Genomic DNA, 20547 nt, shown 5'->3' on the forward strand with positions numbered 1-20547 from the left:
TGTCATTGTGGATTTAATGGAAGCAGATTGTATCAAAATGTGTGATTTAGGGGAGAGTTGGTAACATTTGGCATGTGAGGCTAGTTCAAATGAATGGCCTTACAAATCTGTCTAAATGACCCTCCTCACACCAGGTTGATTGGGCTTTATAGATGAAGGCCTAAGACATTAAATGGGATATTTCTGAAAGTGGTATCAAAACTTTTCCCTCTAGTTTTTGGGATTTTTTTTGGCTCAATTTATTAAATCTGTAATATTGCTTTGATCTGTTTGCTTTATTTAGTATTATTATTATTTATAAAGCGCAAACAAATTCCGTAGCACTGTACAATGGGTGGACTAACAGACACATAATTGTAACCAGACAAGTTGGACGTCCAGTAACAGAGAGGTTGAGGGCCCTGCTCAATGAGTTTACATGCTAGATTGAGTGGGGTATAGTGACACAAAAGGTTAAGGGTAGGGTAGAGAAACAGGTTGCTAGAATAGTATTCACTGAGAACATTGTGGGGTTTTTATGACAGTGGCAACAGAGGAATCAAGATGCAGGGAGGGAAAGCTATTAACAGTTTAATTAATATGCTTGCCTGAAAAGGTGAGTTTTAAATTTTTAAAGGAATGGAGACAGGTTGAAAATTTTATGGAGAAAGGAAGGGACTTCCACAGGGATAGTGCAACGCTATTTGCACTCTAACCATTTGAATATAAATTTTCTAACATAAATATCTTTTAAAAATGTATTATAAAGAAAGCTGTTTTTATCACTTTAATAAACTCTAAAGAAATTGCGGATTTAAGTCACTTTCACAACCATTTTGATATATATCCCCTACAGACTGTTTTCCTGGACTTCACAGCCACCAGTTACAACTCTTCTGTTTTTATGAGCCATACTTGCCCAACGACCACTACAGTAACTTCATACAAACATATCCTACACTGGTAGCATGCTCAACTCCAGATACAGTCCACAAATAAATATCCCACTGTGCCAGTCCAAGCCTGGTTAACCTTCAAAGCACAGGCCACCAGTAAATGCAAAGAGTAACAAAATCTCTGAACAATTTCTGCTTGCAACCTGAGACCTGCAGTGACAACAGACATTCCAATGGGTTTTTGCTATTTTATCCTTCAGAAGGATAGTTAGCTGTTACATGCCCCATAAGCAATTGTCTTCCTGACACCCTTTCCAGCCCTCCCATGGTCCAATGTGAAATATACTTTATGTGAAATCATCTTTACTTGCATCATGCAAGACTTGTACTTTAGTATCATGCAAGACTTGGCATGGTCTTCCGGAGTTGTGTTGAAGACAAATAACTGGCCTGTGGTGGAGAAGGAGATATAACACGAGGGGACGGGGCAGCAATAGGGATATAGCACAGACACATGGGGCAGAGAAGGGAGAAAGAAGTTTCCAGATAATTAATATATACCACACACACAGGCTCCACATAGAGAAGGGACAAAGAATACGCCCACAGGGCAGAGATCGGAGCAAAGAGGGTTCCATGATGAGTAGGGTGGAGGAAGATTTTGTCTTAGCAGCTGCCTCAAAATTTAAATTCTGCAATATCAATAACATATTTTTTAGTTTACTCATTAGATTTTTAGCTTATAGAACACCTGTAACGTGGTGCCTAAACCAAAGAGCCGTTTGAGAATTTATTTTTGTTGTTATTTAATAGTTTTTCTAGGATGATTTCAGTGATGCTGCCATGGAAGTTACAGTTCTTGTTCTGTGTGATGTTGATCTGGCCCGAGTTGCATGTTTATAAGATCGTGTCAAGAGGAAGCAAGACAACATATTAATCAATCATAAAATAAAGATATAAAATTTACCAGAATATGCAGTATAACAAACCATACTTTATCTGTTCTAGATGCAAAATAGTTAACCCTGTATTCAAATGTTGTCCTTAACACAAGAGTTCCCTCCAAAAGAAGAAATAAATCACTCCTCCAGAGAGTTTAGACATGCTATGTTTCTGGAATGAATGAATAATTTATTGTATATATAGTATGTAAAATGGCATAACATGAACCTCAGCCCCCATAGGTTGTCTAGGATGGGAAAGTTGCAATCCATCTACGTTGGACACAATGTATAGAACCTGGCACATTCATACATTGCTAATGGCAATGCTCAAAATTACATTACAAGGATTCTGGTCACAGGTACAATCTCTAATTTCACAGGTCCTAGCCAAACAATTCCCAGCAGACTCTTTGGCCTTGTTGATTTCTAAACCTTGGAATCCCTCACAAGGAATGAAAATAAGCTAGTGGCCAGAACTTTAGTCAGATAGCTCAGTGACCACCGTGAAACGTAAAATTAGAGAAGCCTTTGAAATTGACAAACTGACTGTATTCCACAAAATATGGGACCCATGGATTCTTAGCAGACTTCCATCCCTTAGTGCCTAGACTTGCTACAAAGAGTACCCATACACCTACTGTAAGATCCTCCATAAAGCTGGCCCTAGGACATATTAAGAGGAGACCACCTCACAACCCTCCTCTCCCAAACACCTTTTTCCCTCCCTCCATTCCACTTTACCCTTCCTATCCCTCTTCCACAGTGGGGTACTCTCTTCATCCCTCTGTTCTTATCATCGTTACCTCTTCATCAAAACTATTACTAGTCTACAACAACACTCTTGTATACAGTTAAATGTAAATACATTCTTTACCTAATTCCTTTTCCTCCCCTTATAAGGATGATAACGGACTAGAAATGGTAGACGTACATGAGACTTTTACTGAATGCCAGGATTTTTACATTCCTGGTACACCATTTACTGTCACATACGCCTACTGCAAGATCATACCTCTACCTTCCCACAGTTCTCATCCTGCCTCGACAATACTTCGATTGACCAGCAACCTCTTCCCTACTGACAAACCTCTCCTCCATGCTAAAGGAAGACACCTCATGGAGTACTTACGAACCAACCGTTACTCACCGTGAATTTTTGCAAAACCTGAGTATATGAAACTTTTAGATATTAAAGCCGCTCCTATCCTGTAATTCTTTCCAGATAGCCATGACACTATTGCATTTATTGTACATGAATGGACTCTGCACAGTCCACTATGGTGAAAACCAAAGCACTATTACATGGTGGTTGTGGAGTGTACTTCTTGACAAATGCCTGGGTGTAAAGTCCCTTCTGAATGCTCTTGACATTGTATTGCATTGTTGAGAAACTGCATTGTTTTAAACTTTAATATTCCTTTTTGCTCTGTTAACCTTTATTCACAAAAAAATACGAATACATTAAGAATGTAAAAAAAAATATGCTATAACATGGAAAATAGGCGTTAATTACCAAGATCAAATAATTGCAGCAGAACACATTGTGTATTTACAAAGAGAAATTGGAACACATACATGAATGAGAAATAGCTGCAGGTTATATTACATGCAATACTGAATGTAGTCACACAATGGAGCCAGAGTGTTAAATTGGGAACAGGATACCAGTAAAACATGTGAAAACAGCTAATTAAGGGGTTCTTGCAAGATAATTATTATAATAATTTTTGTACACAGAACACTAACAGCCACATTACATATACTTCATATACCGAAACTACGTACAAATATATCCAGGTAGCCTATTGTGGCAGGCAATGAACCTATTCATAACCCTCTAGCACCTTTTGGGGTGGGGGAGAGGGATTTCAGTTTTATGTCAAACCTACAGATGTTTTTGCAAGATAACTCAGAGCATTTGAGATGGTTAGAACACTGAACCTGTAAAGCCTTGTCATTTTAGTAGTCACCTTTTGACATTGTGATAGACAAGCAAAGGACATATAGAAGGCACTTAGCAGCTTTTAGGAAAATTGTAGTAGAATACACAAAAAGAATGCCTGCAGCCAACTCAGTCAGCATTAGATAAATGTTTATTTTTTTGTTCTTTTGGCAAATTAAGGCGATTGCTATGGGCTTGTATAAACTATATGGACAAAAGTATTGGGACAAAGCTCTTAATTGTTGAATTCAGGTGTTTCAAACCCATTGTCACAGGTGTATAAAATCAAGCACAAGCCATGTAGTCTGCATTTATTTTTATTATTATTATTATTATTGGCATTTTTATATAGCGCCAACAAATTCCTGGAGGGGGAGATTTAACAATAAATTAGATACTTACAAAACTTAGAGGAACAATAGGTTGAAGAGGATCCTACTCAAATGAGCTTACAGTCTAGAGGAGGTGGAGTGTAAAACACAATAGAACAGGAGATAGGAATCAGAAAGGTGGAGTGAGTCAGAGCCTGGAGGAGATAGTAGAGTGCTGCCCTTTAGGAGAGAGCAAGAGACATTTGAGGCAGAGGTTACTCCAAAGGAAGGGAGACGCCCGCGAGAAGTCCTGCAAGTGTGAGTTGGCCGTACCAGTGCGAGCAGCGGCCAGGAGAATGTCATGGGCAGAGTGGAGAGACCAAGAAGGGGTATACTTATGGATTAGTGAAGAGATATAAGAGGGGTTAGAATTGGTCAGTACTATATAGGTATGGATTAATACTTTGAATTGACTCCTATAGGATACAGGAAGCCAATGTAAAGACTGACAGAAGGGTGAGGTGTGAGAGAAGTGACTGAAGAGGAAAAGCATTTATTACAGAATAAATGCAGCATTTATTACAGAATGTAGCGGGGGCAATATGGCTTCTGGGAAGACAATTAGGAGAGGGTTACAATAATCCTTGTAAATTTATTACAATAAAGATTAATAGAGCATGGACAAGCTCCTTAGTAGGGGCAGATGCATCAAAGTTTTTAAGGTGGAATCGACAATATTTGGTGACAGACTGGATGTGAGGCTCAAAGGTCAGAGTTAAAGGGAAACTCCAGTGCCAGAAAAACGATCCGTTTTTCTGGCACTGGAGGGTCCCTCTCTCTCCCACCCCCCAATCCCCGGTTACTGAAGGGGTGAAAACCCCTTCAGTCACTTACCTGGGACAGCGGTGATGTCCCTCGCCGCTGTCTCCGCCTCCGCGACGCTCCTCCTAGTGATTACGTCGGCCGGTGGGCGAGACTAATCTCGCTCACCGGCCTGGGAGCAGAGACAACACCAGAAGAAAGAGAGCAGTTGAAGACGTGCTTTAAGGAGAGCACAAGACAAGGGGCGAGAGACCTGATGAGGTGAGACGGTATGGGATTAAGCGGACATGTGGTGGGACGAGTGGAAAGAAGAAGTACAGCCACCTCTTGTTAAGTAACTGGAGCGAAGACTTGGAGGGTAGGGATGGTACAGTCCAAGTGAGGTTGAGAAAGAAAGGAGTGAATGGGGGAGAATTAATTCCTTAACTGTTTAATCTTGTCAGTAAAGTAACATGTAAAGCTATCAGCTGAAAGATTAGTTTGGGGGGTGACCACAGCAGGGCAAAGAAAAGAGTTAAAGGTATTAAAGAGATGTCTAGGATTGCAGGTGCATGAACTAATGAGAGAGGAAAAGTATGACTGTTTGAAGGGTGAGGGCTGCGCTTTATGAACGCAAGAGAAATTTATAATGCAAAAAGTCTGACAAGGTGCGAGCAGTGTTCATTTGAACAGGAGCATCTCTGCAGGTGGTGAGTTGACTAAGTGTGCCACGGTGGGAGGTGAGCCATCCTTGAGGTGTGTGCTTGGAGTGGGACTGCAGCATCTAGGGCAAAGCTGAGGGTAGCATTATTTGAGGAGACAGCCAGAGGGACAGGAGAGTTCAAAATGGATGTCAGTTGAGAGCTGCTGGAGGTTGAGATAATTCAGTTTTTCCTGAGTTGAGTGGGTTAGGCTGAGAATGTTGGGTGTGGAGGCGCTCAAGAACAAATAATAGGAGGTGGTGGTATGATAGAGGAAATGGAGTGTTACAGAAATTGGAGACCATGCATGCATTTGAAACAATCTCAAGATCTAAGGCATTGCCAGCTACATGTGTGGGAACATTACCCACTGCGTTAGCCCAATTTAGGACGTGATTGCAATAAGTTTTGAGGCTACTGAGGTCAAGGGTGGGTTGATGGGAATGTTGAAATCCCCAAGAATTAGGGATGGAATATAGCAGGAAAGAAAGTAAGGAAGCCAGGCAACAAAATGGTCAAGGAAGAGACAAGGGGAAGCAGGGGGGCGATACATAATTGCAATGTTTGTAGATATGGATTTGAACAAGCAAATTGAGTTAATTTCAAAGGAGGACGGTCGGTCCCTCTCCCCAGTGGCCGAGGGTGTTACAGGGAGTGGAGACAACTAGTCTCACTCCAAAGCAGCAGTGTATATCACAGGAAGAGACGTGTGTCGGCCTTCATCCCCAGCGGCAGAGTATATTATTGGGAGAGGTGATGGCCGGTTTCTCTCCCCAACGGCAGTGTGTGTTGCAGGGAGTGGAGACAGTCAGTCTCCCTCTCCAGCGGCGGCCAGAGACACCTTGGGAGGGGACGGTCGGTCCCCCTCCCCAGCAGATGGGGCTGTCATCCAGGGACCAGCCCCCTAGCATGGATGGTGCAGATGGGACAGAGGTCTCTGCACTAACCCGACAGGGATACTGGGCATCCTACCCAGATCCCCAACTGCCCATTCCCAACCATGATCCCAGTGCATGAGAGGGAACTAAGGCCTCTATTGACCCCCTTTCAGCAGAAGAGCTGTCATCTGGGCAGAGCTCAGCTGGCCTCTGCCCCAGCTACCCCCTTGTTCTTGGGCCTGATGACCCCAACCAACCCAGCTGAACCGCTGGCTACGGGACAGAGTGCCGCTGGCGTCTGACCACCAGGCACGGATGAGGGAAACTGCACCCTCCATCCCCAGCGAGTACTTAGTCCAACCAGGGGGAAGTGCATCCAGGTTGTTTCCCTGTAGGACACTGGATGTATAAATGGGCACTTGTGGCAGGAGGCCGCCTGGACAACTACGCCTTTTGGGAAAGGCTACCAGACTATCACAGACCCAGACCGATTGAAGGTCTGGGATCTGGATAGTCTCCCTGATAGTTTCCCCTCTCCAAGTGAGTTTTCCACAAGCTCCTGGAGGAGCCTGCTTGCCAGCCTCCTGCCCACAGACTATGGTCCCTGCAGGGAAACCTGTAAAAGACCACCAAACTTGACCAGCCTTTAGCACTGATTTCATGGAACTGTTTTAGGCATAGGACCATGTGCACGGTCGGTCAAAACTATGACTTCCAGGAAATTCCTGAACCCCTGAACCGATCTGGGTGATTTTCGGATATGTTGTTCACCCAGCTTGGGGCTATCAGGGGATGTTACTTTATGGGGTTTTGTTTGTTTTTAAAGGTACTTTTTGGGGTTTCATAAAATTGTATGTTTTTTCTGTGCTTGGAGATAATTATGTTACATAGTTACATAGTTACATAGTTAGATAGCTGAAAAGAGACTTGCGTCCATTAAGTTCAGCCTTCCTCACACCTGTTTTTTGCTGTTGATCCAAAAGGAAAAAAAAAAAAAAAACACCAGTTTGAAGCACAATTTTGCAACAAGCTAGGACAAAAAATTCCTTCTTGACCCCAGAATGGCAGTCAGATTTATCCTTGAATCAAGCAGTTATTACCCTACATTGAAAGATTATATCCTTGAATATTCTGTCTTTGCAAGTATGCATCTAGTAGCTGTTTGAACATCTGTATGGACTCTGATAAAACCACTTCTTCAGGCAGAGAATTCCACATCCTGATTGTTCTTACAGTAAAAAAACCTTTCCTTTGCCTTAGACGAAATCTTCTTTCTTCCAGTCTAAACGCATGGCCTCGTGTCCTATGTAAAGTCCGGTTTGTGAATAGATTTCCACACAATGGTTTGTATTGGCCCCGAATATATTTGTATAATGTTATCATATCCCCTCTCAGGCGACGTTTTTCTAAACTAAATAGGTAGTTTAGATTAGTACAGTTCCTGATTCAATTATCTCCCAAGCACAGAGGAGGGATTATATTGTTTGTGTGTGGGAGTGTCTCGCTGTATGGCTCTGTTTTTATTGGTTTGTTCACTTTGTGTCCCTGTGCCCTGTGCCCAACAAGGTCCACCTGGGAGTCGCCCTTGTTGGGAAACTTGCATAAAAGGCCAGTGTGCCTCCATTAAAATCGATTCCAGCTTACACAACAAAACTGTGTGTTGCCTTGTTATTGAAGGGAAAGACGATTTATTCCCCATTCGGCTCCAGGATGGAGCGGTTCCAGGTCCCCAGTCAAGCCACGGCGACTGTGGGCAGAAGTGATGCGGTTTGTCCCCTGTTCCAGCTAGGAAGCGATCCTTGGCGGAGGTACCCAGTCAGGGGTAAAAGGAGCTCCGTTACAGGTGGGTAGAAGTTTAAAGGACAGTGGGGTGAAAGCAGAAACCCTACACCTGCCCCCTTTCTGTCAGACAGTAAATAAACTGTAGACCGCCAAAGGATAATGAGGCTGGGATAGCTTTGTCAGATGGAGAGAGCCAAGTTTCAGTTAAAGCAAGTAAGTTTAGGGGGGGAAAAACGATCGTTCTAAAGAGCTAAGTGAATTCAAGCATTCTACTGTGATAGAAAAGCACCTCTACAATAAGTCAGTTTGTGACATATTTCACATCAACTGTAAGTGGTATAAATGGAAATGAAAGCATTTAGGACTAGCAGCAATTCAGCCACAGAGTGGGGTCACTGAGTGGTGAGGCACGTGGTGCGTAAAAGTCACCAACGCTCTGCTGATTTCAAACCTGAAGAGTTCCAAACCTCCACTGGCATTAATTTTAGCACAAAGATTGTTCAGCAGGAGCTTCACAGAATGAATTTCCATGGCGAAGCAGCTGCATGCAAGCCTCACATCACCAAGAACAATGGCAAGCGTTGGATTGAGTACTGCAAAGCATGTACTGTACTCTGGAGCAGTGGAACCGTGTTCCATGGAGTGATAAAACATGCTTCTCTGTTTGGCAGAGGAGCGATATGGCTGTAATCACTGCCTTGCTATAATCACTGCCATTTAGGAGAGAAAGTCTCTCTCAGCCTGGTCCAGTAGAAGAGGTCCTCAGAGACCCCAGCCAAGCTTTGGTGATCCAGAGTTCCTAGTAACAAGGAGGAAGCTGACCTGGTGTAGGTTATTTTTATTGGAATCTGCACTTTTTGTAAAATAAATAAAAAGGACATACTTTTTCAGCAAGCTAAAGTGCATTGTGGAGCTGTGTGGAGTGTTCTTTTAAACATGGACACAATACAATATATATTGGTGTTTTCAATCTGTCCTTTAAGTGTTTCTTGTTTCCTTGGTTTTAGTTACTATGTTTGCCATAGAGGGAATGTTTCATTTCTTGATGCCAATTGCCTGATGTTATATGATTTAAATAGCAGTCGTATTAGTAATCACATTATGTAAGATTAAGGCTTGTGTTCTGTAACATGGCATCACTTGGAACTGAAATAAAAATGATTATAGGGTTTTCCTAATCTAATGACGAAGCATTTTTTATTAAATAACCAGGTAAATATCCAAAATCTTTACACTCCCCTTTTGCAGTAAAGAAATATGTTGTAAGCATGACCATAGGAATACCAAATTAATAAACATACAATTAAGAACTGACCATGAAAGAAATGATCCATAGATTCTGATATATTTCCTTTAAAATAACCAAATGATGTATAACGCAAATATTGAGAATAATAAATTTTTAGGTGAACATTCTTCCAGATATTCTCAGTTTTAGCAGACAGGATCTTAGAGAGGAACTCTGAGAACCATAACTACTACAGTCACCATGTGTTTTAAAACAATCAATTAGCAATGTTAATTTAATAATTTTTTTGGAATTAATGAATTGGCTGATAATTAACTATATCTGTGAAAAGAGGCCCAGGTAAGTGTAAAACTATTAAAAAAATGGTTTGACTCATTACACTGGCATTGCACTGAGACAGGACCAGGGGACGCCTGGCAGAATACCACACATCTAAACCACAGGGCAGGATAATATTCACCTCTGTATGTTTAATAAAATATTAATGTTTTGTCACTTCAGTCAACAACGATTGTGCTCTGAATGGTGCAGAGTACTACAACTGGGGCAGTCACCATGGAAAACTAGCCTGCTTGTTACACTGGTGACTCCTCCCATTTAAAGGAACACTGGAAGCACCATAACCACTACAACTTGCTGTAATGGTTAAGGTGCCAGGACTGCTGATTTTTCAACAGTTTGATTTTATTCCTCTGGTCTACCAGGTACACACACTTTTAATGAGCCAGAACTTCATAAGCAGGAACTTCTGTTAGCTCTCCTGTGCTAAGCCCTGCATTGCTGAGTGATGATATGATCTTCCGTCTCTCCAGTATTAGTAGTGGAGGCAGGGAACAGACCTCTGGTAAGAAGGCAACTGTTAAAAAAATAGCTGACTACTTACAATATGGATGTACCAGTTTACTCCAAGCACCATAGCCACTTCAGCAAGCATAGCTCCCACATGTCCCTATTGAGGAGGGTCAGTTCCTATGTTGGGCTCAAATCTCTGTCTCTCTTTTTTCTAGCAGCTGTATATTACTGAGTGTACACAGAGCTCCACAGCAATAATACTCACAGTTATGTGTCTTTAAACTACAATAACTGGGTTTAGAAATCAGTCTGTGCAAATAAGATACGCTGTGTCTTGTTCTGTTACATTTTAGTTGCATAAATAATTTTTAGTAAGTCACCTACAATTTCCAAGAAGAGTCCCATCCCTGGCCACACTTGCATTCACACCCCTAAAAATAAAGTGTCCCTCTCGGTCCATATGAAATGTTGGGAGGTATGCAGCTAATGGTATGTTCCATCTTTGCACCACTTTAGAACAATGAGCTATGAACTAGAAAAAAAGTTTTGAATTATTTGAATTATTTTGCCTTGTCCAAAATGATGTTTTGATTCTAGATTCGAGGAAATTAGTACTTGAACAGGAAAGTACACATGTGTCTGCATATCAGTGGGCAATGTTACATATTGTCGGCAGAATGACTGATAGGAATTTAGGGAGGTTGTCAAAAGTGAAGACACTTTTAAAATTCCTGTTTGTTTTTTTACTTTAGGCAAATTACTGTACCTTAAAGCCTACCTTTAATGTTTGCATCGTAATAAAATCTGTATGCAAGACGTGTTTTGGAATTTCACAGAAATTCTGATGCATTCTCAGAATATGCATAATATGAATACCTTTGTGTTTTTGGACATGGGAAAAGAAAGTCATACTTTTATGATATTCTGGATTTTTTGAAAAATAAATCCAAATGGAAAAACTAAGGCAAACTAAGCTGATCTAGAAAAATGATCCAACTCTCCCTGCATCACAACATATATCTTTATGCAAAAGTGTTTCTCTTAATTAGCAACATTTTTAGTTTCCAAAAATCTAGAGTATAGTAAATAACACTGCTTTTCTTATACCTAGGAGTCTCTATTGGCTTGATAAAGAGAGGAACCCCAGAACGCTTGTTGCAACAATAAAAATGGTGTTAAAGGCCAACACCATCCTACTTCAATATTTCTTTCGGGTTCCCAAAAAGTCCAAAGCCCCAGCTAATTTGTTTTCAATGCTCTGGTGTAAGCATCTAGTGCAGGCTGCTACCTGGGAATCACCCACATACAAGTTTGAGGGTTCGGACCTATCCTTCAATTACCTTTCTAAGTCCACTATATAATGGTGACATTCCTTGAGAGCAGTAACACCGCTACTGAGGGATAATGGGATGCTATATCACTGGGGCCCAGGCCCCAGGCCGCAAGTTTTGGATGCTTAATAAAGAAAATAGAATCCAAATCTCACATCCGTCCAGCTTTGAGAAGTTTCTCACATCGTGGGATCTATCCTTGTCTGATGTCTGATCAAGGCCGCAACAGGTTCAGTTCCCAACACTTCGTCTAAGCTATGGAACACGCACAACTCAGTCTTTCTACTTGAGATTGGCACAGGCAAGAGTACCGCTGTTCTTCACTGATACTTGAGCCCAGTACAGCGACATGGTGGTTCTTCAGTGGTCTCATCTCCATGTTTCCATAAGATGTTCCAATGTTTTGTTTATTTTGTTTCTCTTATTTTGCAATATCTTAGCTAATTCGTTTTTAGTACATACATAGTGTTTATAAATAAGTGGTAATCCATATCTTAGTCTGCATATCTCTCTAGGGGCTTATACTCTCACATTAACAAATGAATTTACAGTTTTAGGTCAGCTAATCCGATTTAAAAAAATTGTGCAATTTCCAGTTTGTCTTGTTTATTTCATTTTACACCATCTACCAGCTATGAGGGATGTTCATGGGCAAAGAATTTGGTTCAGTTCAGCACTTCCGGAATTCAGGACTTCAACACTTCGATTTGGTTCGGCACTTCCGAAATTCTAGACTTCGGCAATTCGGTTCGGCACTTCTGAAATTCGGGACTTCGGCAATTCCATAAACCTAACTCCACCCCTAACCCTACTCCTAACCTAACCCTAACCCCAACCCCTAACCCTACTAGGGTTAGCATTGGGGTTAGGAGTAGGGTTAGGGGGTAGGATTAGGGCTAGGGTTACAAGTAGGGTTAGGGGATAGGGTTAGGATTAGGATGTCAGGATTACTATTTGATCCAGCACGTAGAATTGTATCACACCTAGGACTAAAAGATAATGTCATCAACGTGGGGCTATAATTTGGCGTGGAACCGCAGCGGCAGGCGTCCATCAACATGTTGCAAGAGTAAGGTACACAGATGCATGGCCGCTGAGTGCAAACACAGCAAGGTGAGGATGAATATGTTACATTACCCCCCACCTGAAGACCGCCCACCGGGCGGACAGAAACAGGCTTGAGAGGAAATTTGGTGTGGAAAGAACGAATATTTCGGCCAGCATGGATGTCAGAGGACAGAACCCAAAAACGCTCGGCAGGCCGATACCCCCTCCAATCAACTAAATACTGTAAAGTGCCATGAGAAAATCTGGAATCAATTATGGCAGAGACCTCATGCTCCTCCTGTCCAGAAACAATGAATGGTGGAGGGGAAACACTTGGGACAGTATTATCTATTGCAAACAATTGGTTTGAGCAAAGAAACATGAAAGGTATTAGGAATAAGCAAGGAGGTAGGGAGAGCCAGAGAATACGAAACAGGATTAATTGTACGAAGGATACAAAATGGACCAAATAATCTGGGAGCAAACTTCATGCAATTAACTTTTAGTTTGATGTTGCGCGCATGATAACCACACCCTCTCACCCACTTGGTAAACAGGGTTGGCACCCCGCCTTTTATCAGCAAAACAAATGGGACCACAGAACACTAGAAACGGGAAGTGGATGTAACAATCCACATGGAAGTTTAAGAGGTACTTTAGAAACTGCACAAACAGAACATGCCTGCACATATTCTTTAACATCTCTCCTGAGAGAATCCCACCAAAATGATCTAATGATCGCAGATATGGATTTATTAATGCCCAGGTGTCCAGCAGTCACATTGTTATGGAACACCTGGTTCAGTTCAGCACTTCCGAAATTCAGGACTTCAACACTTCGATTTTGTTCGGCACTTCCGAAATTCTGGACTTTGGCAATTCCATAAACCTAACTCCACCCCTAACCCTACTCCTAACCTAACCCCAACCCCAACCCCTAACCCTACTAGGGTTAGCATTGGGGTTAGGGGTAGGGCTAGGGTTAGGGGGTAGGATTAGGGGGTAGGGTTAGGGGGTAGGATTAGGGCTAGGGTTACAAGTAGGGTTAGGGGATAGGGTTAGGATTAGGATGTCAGGATTACTATTTGATCCAGCACGTAGAATTGTATAACACCTAGGACTAAAAGATAATGTCATCAACGTGGGGCTATAATTTGGCGTGGAACTGCAGCGGCCGGCGTCCATCAACATGTTGCAAGAGTCAGGTACACAGATGCATAGCCGCTGAGTGCAAACACAGCAAGGTGAGGATGAATATGTTACATTACCCCCCACCTGAAGACCGCCCACTGGGCGGACAGAAACAGGCTTGAGAGGAAATTTGGTGTGGAAAGAACGAATATTTCGGCCAGCATGGATGTCAGAGGACAGAACCCAAGAACGCTCGGCAGGCCGATACCCCCTCCAATCAACTAAATACTGTAAAGTGCCATGAGAAAATCTGGAATCAATTATGGCAGAGACCTCATGCTCCTCCTGTCCAGAAACAATGAATGGTGGAGGGGAAACACTTGGGACAGTATTATCTATTGCAAACAATTGGTTTGAGCAAAGAAACATGAAAGGTATTAGGAATAAGCAAGGAGGTAGGGAGAGCCAGAGAATACGAAACAGGATTAATTGTACGAAGGATACAAAATGGACCAAAGAATCTGGGAGCAAACTTCATGCAATTAACTTTTAGTTTGATGTTGCGCGCATGATAACCACACCCTTTCACCCACTTGGTAAACAGGGTTGGCACCCCGCCTTTTATCAGCAAAACAAATGGGACCACAGAACACTAGGAACGGGAAGTGGATGTAACAATCCACATGGAAGTTTAAGAGGTACTTTAGAAACTGCACAAACAGAACATGCCTGCACATATTCTTTAACATCTCTCCTGAGAGAATCCCACCAAAATGATCTAATGATCGCAGATATGGATTTATTAATGCCCAGGTGTCCAGCAGTCACATTGTTATGGAACACCTGGGTCAGTTCAGCACTTCCGAAATTCAGGACTTCAACACTTCGATTTTGTTCGGTTCTTCCGAAATTCTGGACTTCGGCACTTCTGAAATTCGGGACTTCGGCAATTCCATAAACCTAACTCCACCCCTAATCCTACTCCTAACCTAACCCCAACCCCAACCCCTAACCCTACTAGGGTTAGCATTGGGGTTAGGGGTAGGGTTAGGCGGTAGGCGGTAGGGCTAGGGTTAGGGCTAGGGTTAGGGGGTAGGATTAGGGGGTAGGATTAGGGCTAGGGTTACAAGTAGGGTTAGGGGATAGGGTTAGGATTAGGATGTCAGGGTTACTATTTGATCCAGCATGTAGAATTGTATCACACCTAGGACTAAAAGATAATGTCATCAACGTGGGGCTATAATTTGGCGTGGAAACGCAGCACCCGGCGTCCATCAACATGTTGCAGGAGTCAGGTACACAGATGCATGGCCGCTGAGTGCAAACACAGCAAGGTGAGGATGAATATGTTACATTACCCCCCACCTGAAGACCGCCCACCGGGCGGACAGAAACAGGCTTGAGAGGAAATTTGGCGTCGAAAGAACGAATATTGCGGCCAGCATGGATGTCAGAGGACAGAACCCAAGAACGCTCGGCAGGCCGATACCCCCTCCAATCAACTAAATACTGTAAAGTGCCACGAGAAAATCTGGAATCAATTATGGCAGAGACCTCATGCTCCTCCTGTCCAGAAACAATGAATGGTGGAGGGGAAACAATTGGGACAGTATTATCTATTGCAAACAATTGGTTTGAGCAAAGAAACATGAAAGGTATTAGGAATAAGCAAGGAGGTAGGGAGAGCCAGAGAATACGAAACAGGATTAATTCTATGAAGGATACAAAATGGACCAAGGAATCTGGGAGCAAACTTCATGCAATTAACTTTTAGTTTGATGTTGCGCGCATGATAACCACAACTTCTCACCCACTTGGTAAACAGGGTTGGCACCCCGCCTTTTATCAGCAAAACAAATGGGACCACAGAACATAGGAACGGGAAGTGGATGTAACAATCCACATGGAAGTTTATGAGGTACTTTAGAAACTGCACAAACAGAACATGCCTGCACATATTCTTTAACATCTCTCCTGAGAGAATCCCACCAAAATTATCTAATGATCGCATATATGGATTTATTAATGCCCAGGTGTCCAGCAGTCACATTGTTATGGAACACCTTCATGACATTTTCCCTTTCACCCAAGGAAACAAACTATTTATCCCGTGGTTTATTGCATGGCACCTAAGACTGAGCCTCCATGATGGCGCTAAGCAGGGGAGATGACAAGGAAAGGACAGTGGAAGCGATGATACACTCAGGAGGAAGAATAGGGGATGTCTCTTGTTACTGTACTGATTCAGTATCAAACTGTCTAGATAAGGCGTCTGCCTTCACGTTTGTAGGACCAGGCCTATAAGTTATCAAAAAGTTAAAGCGAGAAAGGAACAAAGACCATCTAGCCTGTCTAGAAGATAATCGATTAGCATCCCCTATATAAGCTAATGGTCAGTAAAGATCAAAAGGAGGTGCTTGGAACCTTTTAAAAGATGTCGCCATTCTTTAAGCATTAGTATAATGGCCAACAATTCTCTGTTGCCAATATCATAATTACGATCATCAGGAGACAACTTTCTAGAGAAGTAGCCACATGGATGCAAAGGGGTGTCCTGACTCTCCCTCGGGTTTGCTGGTGTTGGGGTGTATCAATAGGTTAGCAGAGGCAAACCTTTGTTTGAGAAGTTCAAAAGCTTCTCTAGCCTCCACAGACCATATATTACTGCTAGCCCCCTTGCGTGTCATATTGGTGATGGGGGCTATCACAGAAGAGAACCCTTTGATAAATCTCCTGTAATAATTGTCAAAACAAATAAACCTTTGAATGGCTTTAGTCCATTGGGCAACGGCCAATGTAGAACAGCCTCTAGTTTATGAGGGTCCATCTGAAACAAGAGGCAGAAATGTTATACCCCAAAAACTGTACTTTAGTCTGATCAAAGATGCATTTTTCTAGTTTACAATAAAGTTGATTTTTAAGTAAGGTTTGCAATACTTGTTTGACATGTTTGTGGTGAGCTTGGAGGTCAGGCGAATAAATAAGGATATCATCCAGATAGACGAGAACAAATTAATAAATTTAGTCCCGAGTACGTCATTAATAAAGTCCTGAAACACGGCCAGAGCATTGCACAACCCGAAGGGCATCACCACCTGGTAGTGCCCACTTCTACTTCTAGTGTTAAATGCCGTTTTCCACTCATGATTTTCCTTAATCCTTACCATATTGTAAGCACTCCTAAGGTCACGTTTAGTCAAGATTTTAGCACCCTGGAGTCTGTCAAATAATTTGGAAATGAGGGGAATGGGATAGGCATTTTTAATGGTGATTTTGTTTAATGCCCTGTAGTCAATACATGGACATAACTCACCATCTTTTTTAGATGCAAAAAATAACCCTGCACCAGCAGGCGAGGATGATTTGCGTATATGGCCCTTACTTAGGGAGTCTTTGATATACTCTTCCATTATTCTACTCTTCTGTGGAGATAAAGCATATACTGCTCCCACAGGTTGCATAGCGCCAGGTAGCAGATTTATGGAACAGTCATATGATCTGTGAAGAGGTAGAATATTGGTCTGAGTCTTACTGAATAACTCGTTAACCTCCCAGTATTGTATGGGAACTTCAGAGGTCTGAGGCATAGTAGTGGGTAATGTAATGATGCCCACTCTTTTGTTAATGTGCAACATACATCTCTCAGTACAGTCCTTGCCCCATTCCAATATTCCCCCTTTTGCCCAGTCAATATGAGGATTGTGCTTAATAAGCCAAGGAAAGCCATAAGCAAGAAGGAGAAGCAATTACTTGGAATGTTATGTCTTCCTTGTGTAAGGCACCAATGGAAATGTTAATGCGCAAGGTTTCGTGGGTAATTAAGGGTTGAGAGAGAGGTCTTCCGTCAATAGCCTCAACTACCACAGGTCATAATCTCTCATTCATAGGTATAGCATTTTTTTTTTTTTTTTACAAAATGTACATCAATTAAGTTTCCTGCCTAAGGTTCTTAGGTGCGGAATTTTCCGGACGTATGGGACAAGCACTCCTCATATGTCCTTTTCTACCGCAGTATAGGCATAGACCCTCTTATCTCCTATATTGTCTTTCTGCCTCTGACAGTCTAGTTAACCCCAACTGCATAGGTTTGGGTTTGGACTGTACTGGGAGGTCAGAAAAAAGAGTTCTGGAAAAATGAGGTGCTAATGACATAGCCACACGTCTGGTTCTATTTCTGGTAGTTTCTCTGGTTCTTAATTTATTATCAATTTGCATGACAAATGTGATGAACTCATTTAATTTGTTAGGTAGATCTTTGGCAGCAATCTCGTCCAGAATTGCTTTGGATAATCCTTTTTTAAATGCAGAGTCTAACCTGCTATTAGTTCAGTCTACCTCAGAAGCCAAGGTGCAAAATTCTATGGCATAATCTGATATAGACCGGTTCCCTTGTTAGATATGCATTAGGGCAGTGGAAGCGTCATCCTCCCTGCCTAATGGTTCAAATGTTAATTTGAATTCTGCAAGGAATTCCTGGTAATTATGTTCAATATTCCTCTTACTCTCCCAGAACGGATTGACCCAAGTTAAGGCTTTACCTTTAAGTTGGTTAATTAGGTTACAAATCTTAGCTCTGTCTGAGGGAAAAGAACCCAGTGAGAACTCAAGATCATACTTAATTTGATTCAAGAATCCCCGGCATTCTTGAATATTACCATCAAAATGCGGGGGAGGAGATAGGGAGATAGTAGGTGCCTTATGTACATTAGGCGGAGGTGATATAGTTGGAGAAACCGCAGGCTGTAGATGCGCTGTTTGAGTAAGAAGCGAACTGAAAGCCTGGGCACATTGATCCATTCAGTGATCATTCTCCCTCTACAGGATCTATGGCCATGTCGTAATTTCAGGATTACTATTTGATCCAGCACGTAGAATTGTATCACACCTAGAACTAAAAGGTAATGTCTTACCAAGCCTTAGAATGGCCGGACTTAACATATCAAAGAATCGTCAGAATACTTGCCAAGGTTGGGGACACGGATTGGGAAACAACGATAAGAGAAAGCCTAAACTCAGGGATACCAGAATACAGGTAAGTCAAAACGAAGCCAAAGTCAATAACCAGAAATAAACACTCAGGAACACACTCTCAGACAACCACATAGGGAAACCACAACACGACATGGCTATAATTTGGCATGGATCCTCAGCGGCCGGCGTCCATCAACATGTTGCAGGAGTCAGGTACACAGACGCATGGTCGCTGAGCACAAACACCGCAAGGTGAGGATGAATATATTACATAGGGGTAAGGTTAAGGGGTAGGGTTAGATTCCGGTCATCATTTCCTTAAGTTTATCTCCCTCTCCTGTTTTGCCACTTTTCAGAAATCCGAAGTACTTTGGCACTTCGGAAATTCGGCACTTCAGAAATTCAGTTTGGTTCGGCACTTCGGAAATTCGGAAGCATCCGAAAAATAAATGAATTGCACTTTGAACTTTTAAATCTAAAATGCCAACCCAAGCTATATATGAAAACTAAGCATTAGGTGCAGGTAGGAGAAGACAGCTCAAGATTTATATGCCAAAAACATATTCACTTGTAATATTCCTGATATTTGTCACAAAATGATCGTGTAGCTCATCCCTTAATGCCTGTGGACTAGAGATTCCCAATGAGTGTAGTAATAACCTCGTACATTGTAGGTTACAAATGATGCATGAGTTAAAAATTCACTATGTCTGACATATTCATAGGAAATCTTTAATTCCAGTTTGTATAGAAGCATGCAACTGCACTATAATCAAGAGCTGGAACAAAGCAAATCATAAGTCTAAACAGTTCTAGATTTAAATTCCACAATGTGCTCTTATCATACAGAGATGGCATGGTGACATTTGTAGACCTTACTAAAGGCCTAGATGTAAAATTGTTGGGTAAGCTTTCCAAATGATGTAATAATATAAAAATATATAAATACATTAAAAACTCTAAAATATTGTATAATATATAAAAAAAATTACATAATTTGAATAGTGTATCCAAAAATTTGAAATCAGTTTTTTTGGATGAAATCAAGGCCTAAATGTATTTTGGTAGTAAAAGGTGGGCTAAAGTTCACCTATCCACCCCAACAAATGAAATAGTTCTGGCTGGAAAATTCAAGTCTGCTCCTTCACACAATTTTTACAGATAACTATCATCTTATTTTGACATTCTGTATTATTCATGTGCAAAGAGATAAAGACAAGCTTGGTAGGACATATTAACACTGTTAAAAGCATGAGTAGTAGCAAAGAGTACAGTGGACATGTCAATGTTGTTACACTTTTTTTTAGTGGAAAAGAGACAATAAAATAAAAGTTGAGTAAAATGGGCAATGATTACCGCTTGTGGAGGCTCACAAAATAGGTGCAATTACATGCTTAGATATTTGGGTCAGAGAGAGGTCGCTTAGTAAGCACTTTGATATTAGGTAGAGGTGCTGCCATAGGAACAAGCAGTGACATTGTGACAAGCAACGGCCAATTCAGTAATTCAGTAGTAGAGTGCAGTGCCAGGCAGAGGGTAAGCGTGATGTTGCCGAGATGTATCTGCCAGACATTGCATAAGTACTGATCTGAGGTACATAAGCAAGGAATATCAAAATAAACTATAAAAGCAAGTTATAACAGTAGGTTGGTAGTTACAAAAGGAAATGCAAACAATAAACTATCCTGCAGGTACTTATCTAGTGTCTTGGGATAGAGAATGACTATCCAATGATTGTCAGCTAGTGAGAGTATAAGACCAATATGATCGAGCTTGGTATTTCTGCCTAGCA

At 41.7% G+C, this 20547-nt stretch overlaps 1 long non-coding RNA gene across 1 annotated transcript in view; it reads left to right on the forward strand.

Annotated features, from left to right (window-relative positions):
- The window catches only part of LOC134582826 (uncharacterized), an 859230-nt gene that overhangs the window by 653027 nt on the left and 185656 nt on the right, over nt 1–20547 (forward strand). The gene's annotated exons all lie outside the window — the stretch shown is intronic.

Source organism: Pelobates fuscus, chromosome 13, assembly GCF_036172605.1.
Source record: "Pelobates fuscus isolate aPelFus1 chromosome 13, aPelFus1.pri, whole genome shotgun sequence".
Classification (NCBI taxonomy): domain Eukaryota; kingdom Metazoa; phylum Chordata; class Amphibia; order Anura; family Pelobatidae; genus Pelobates; species Pelobates fuscus.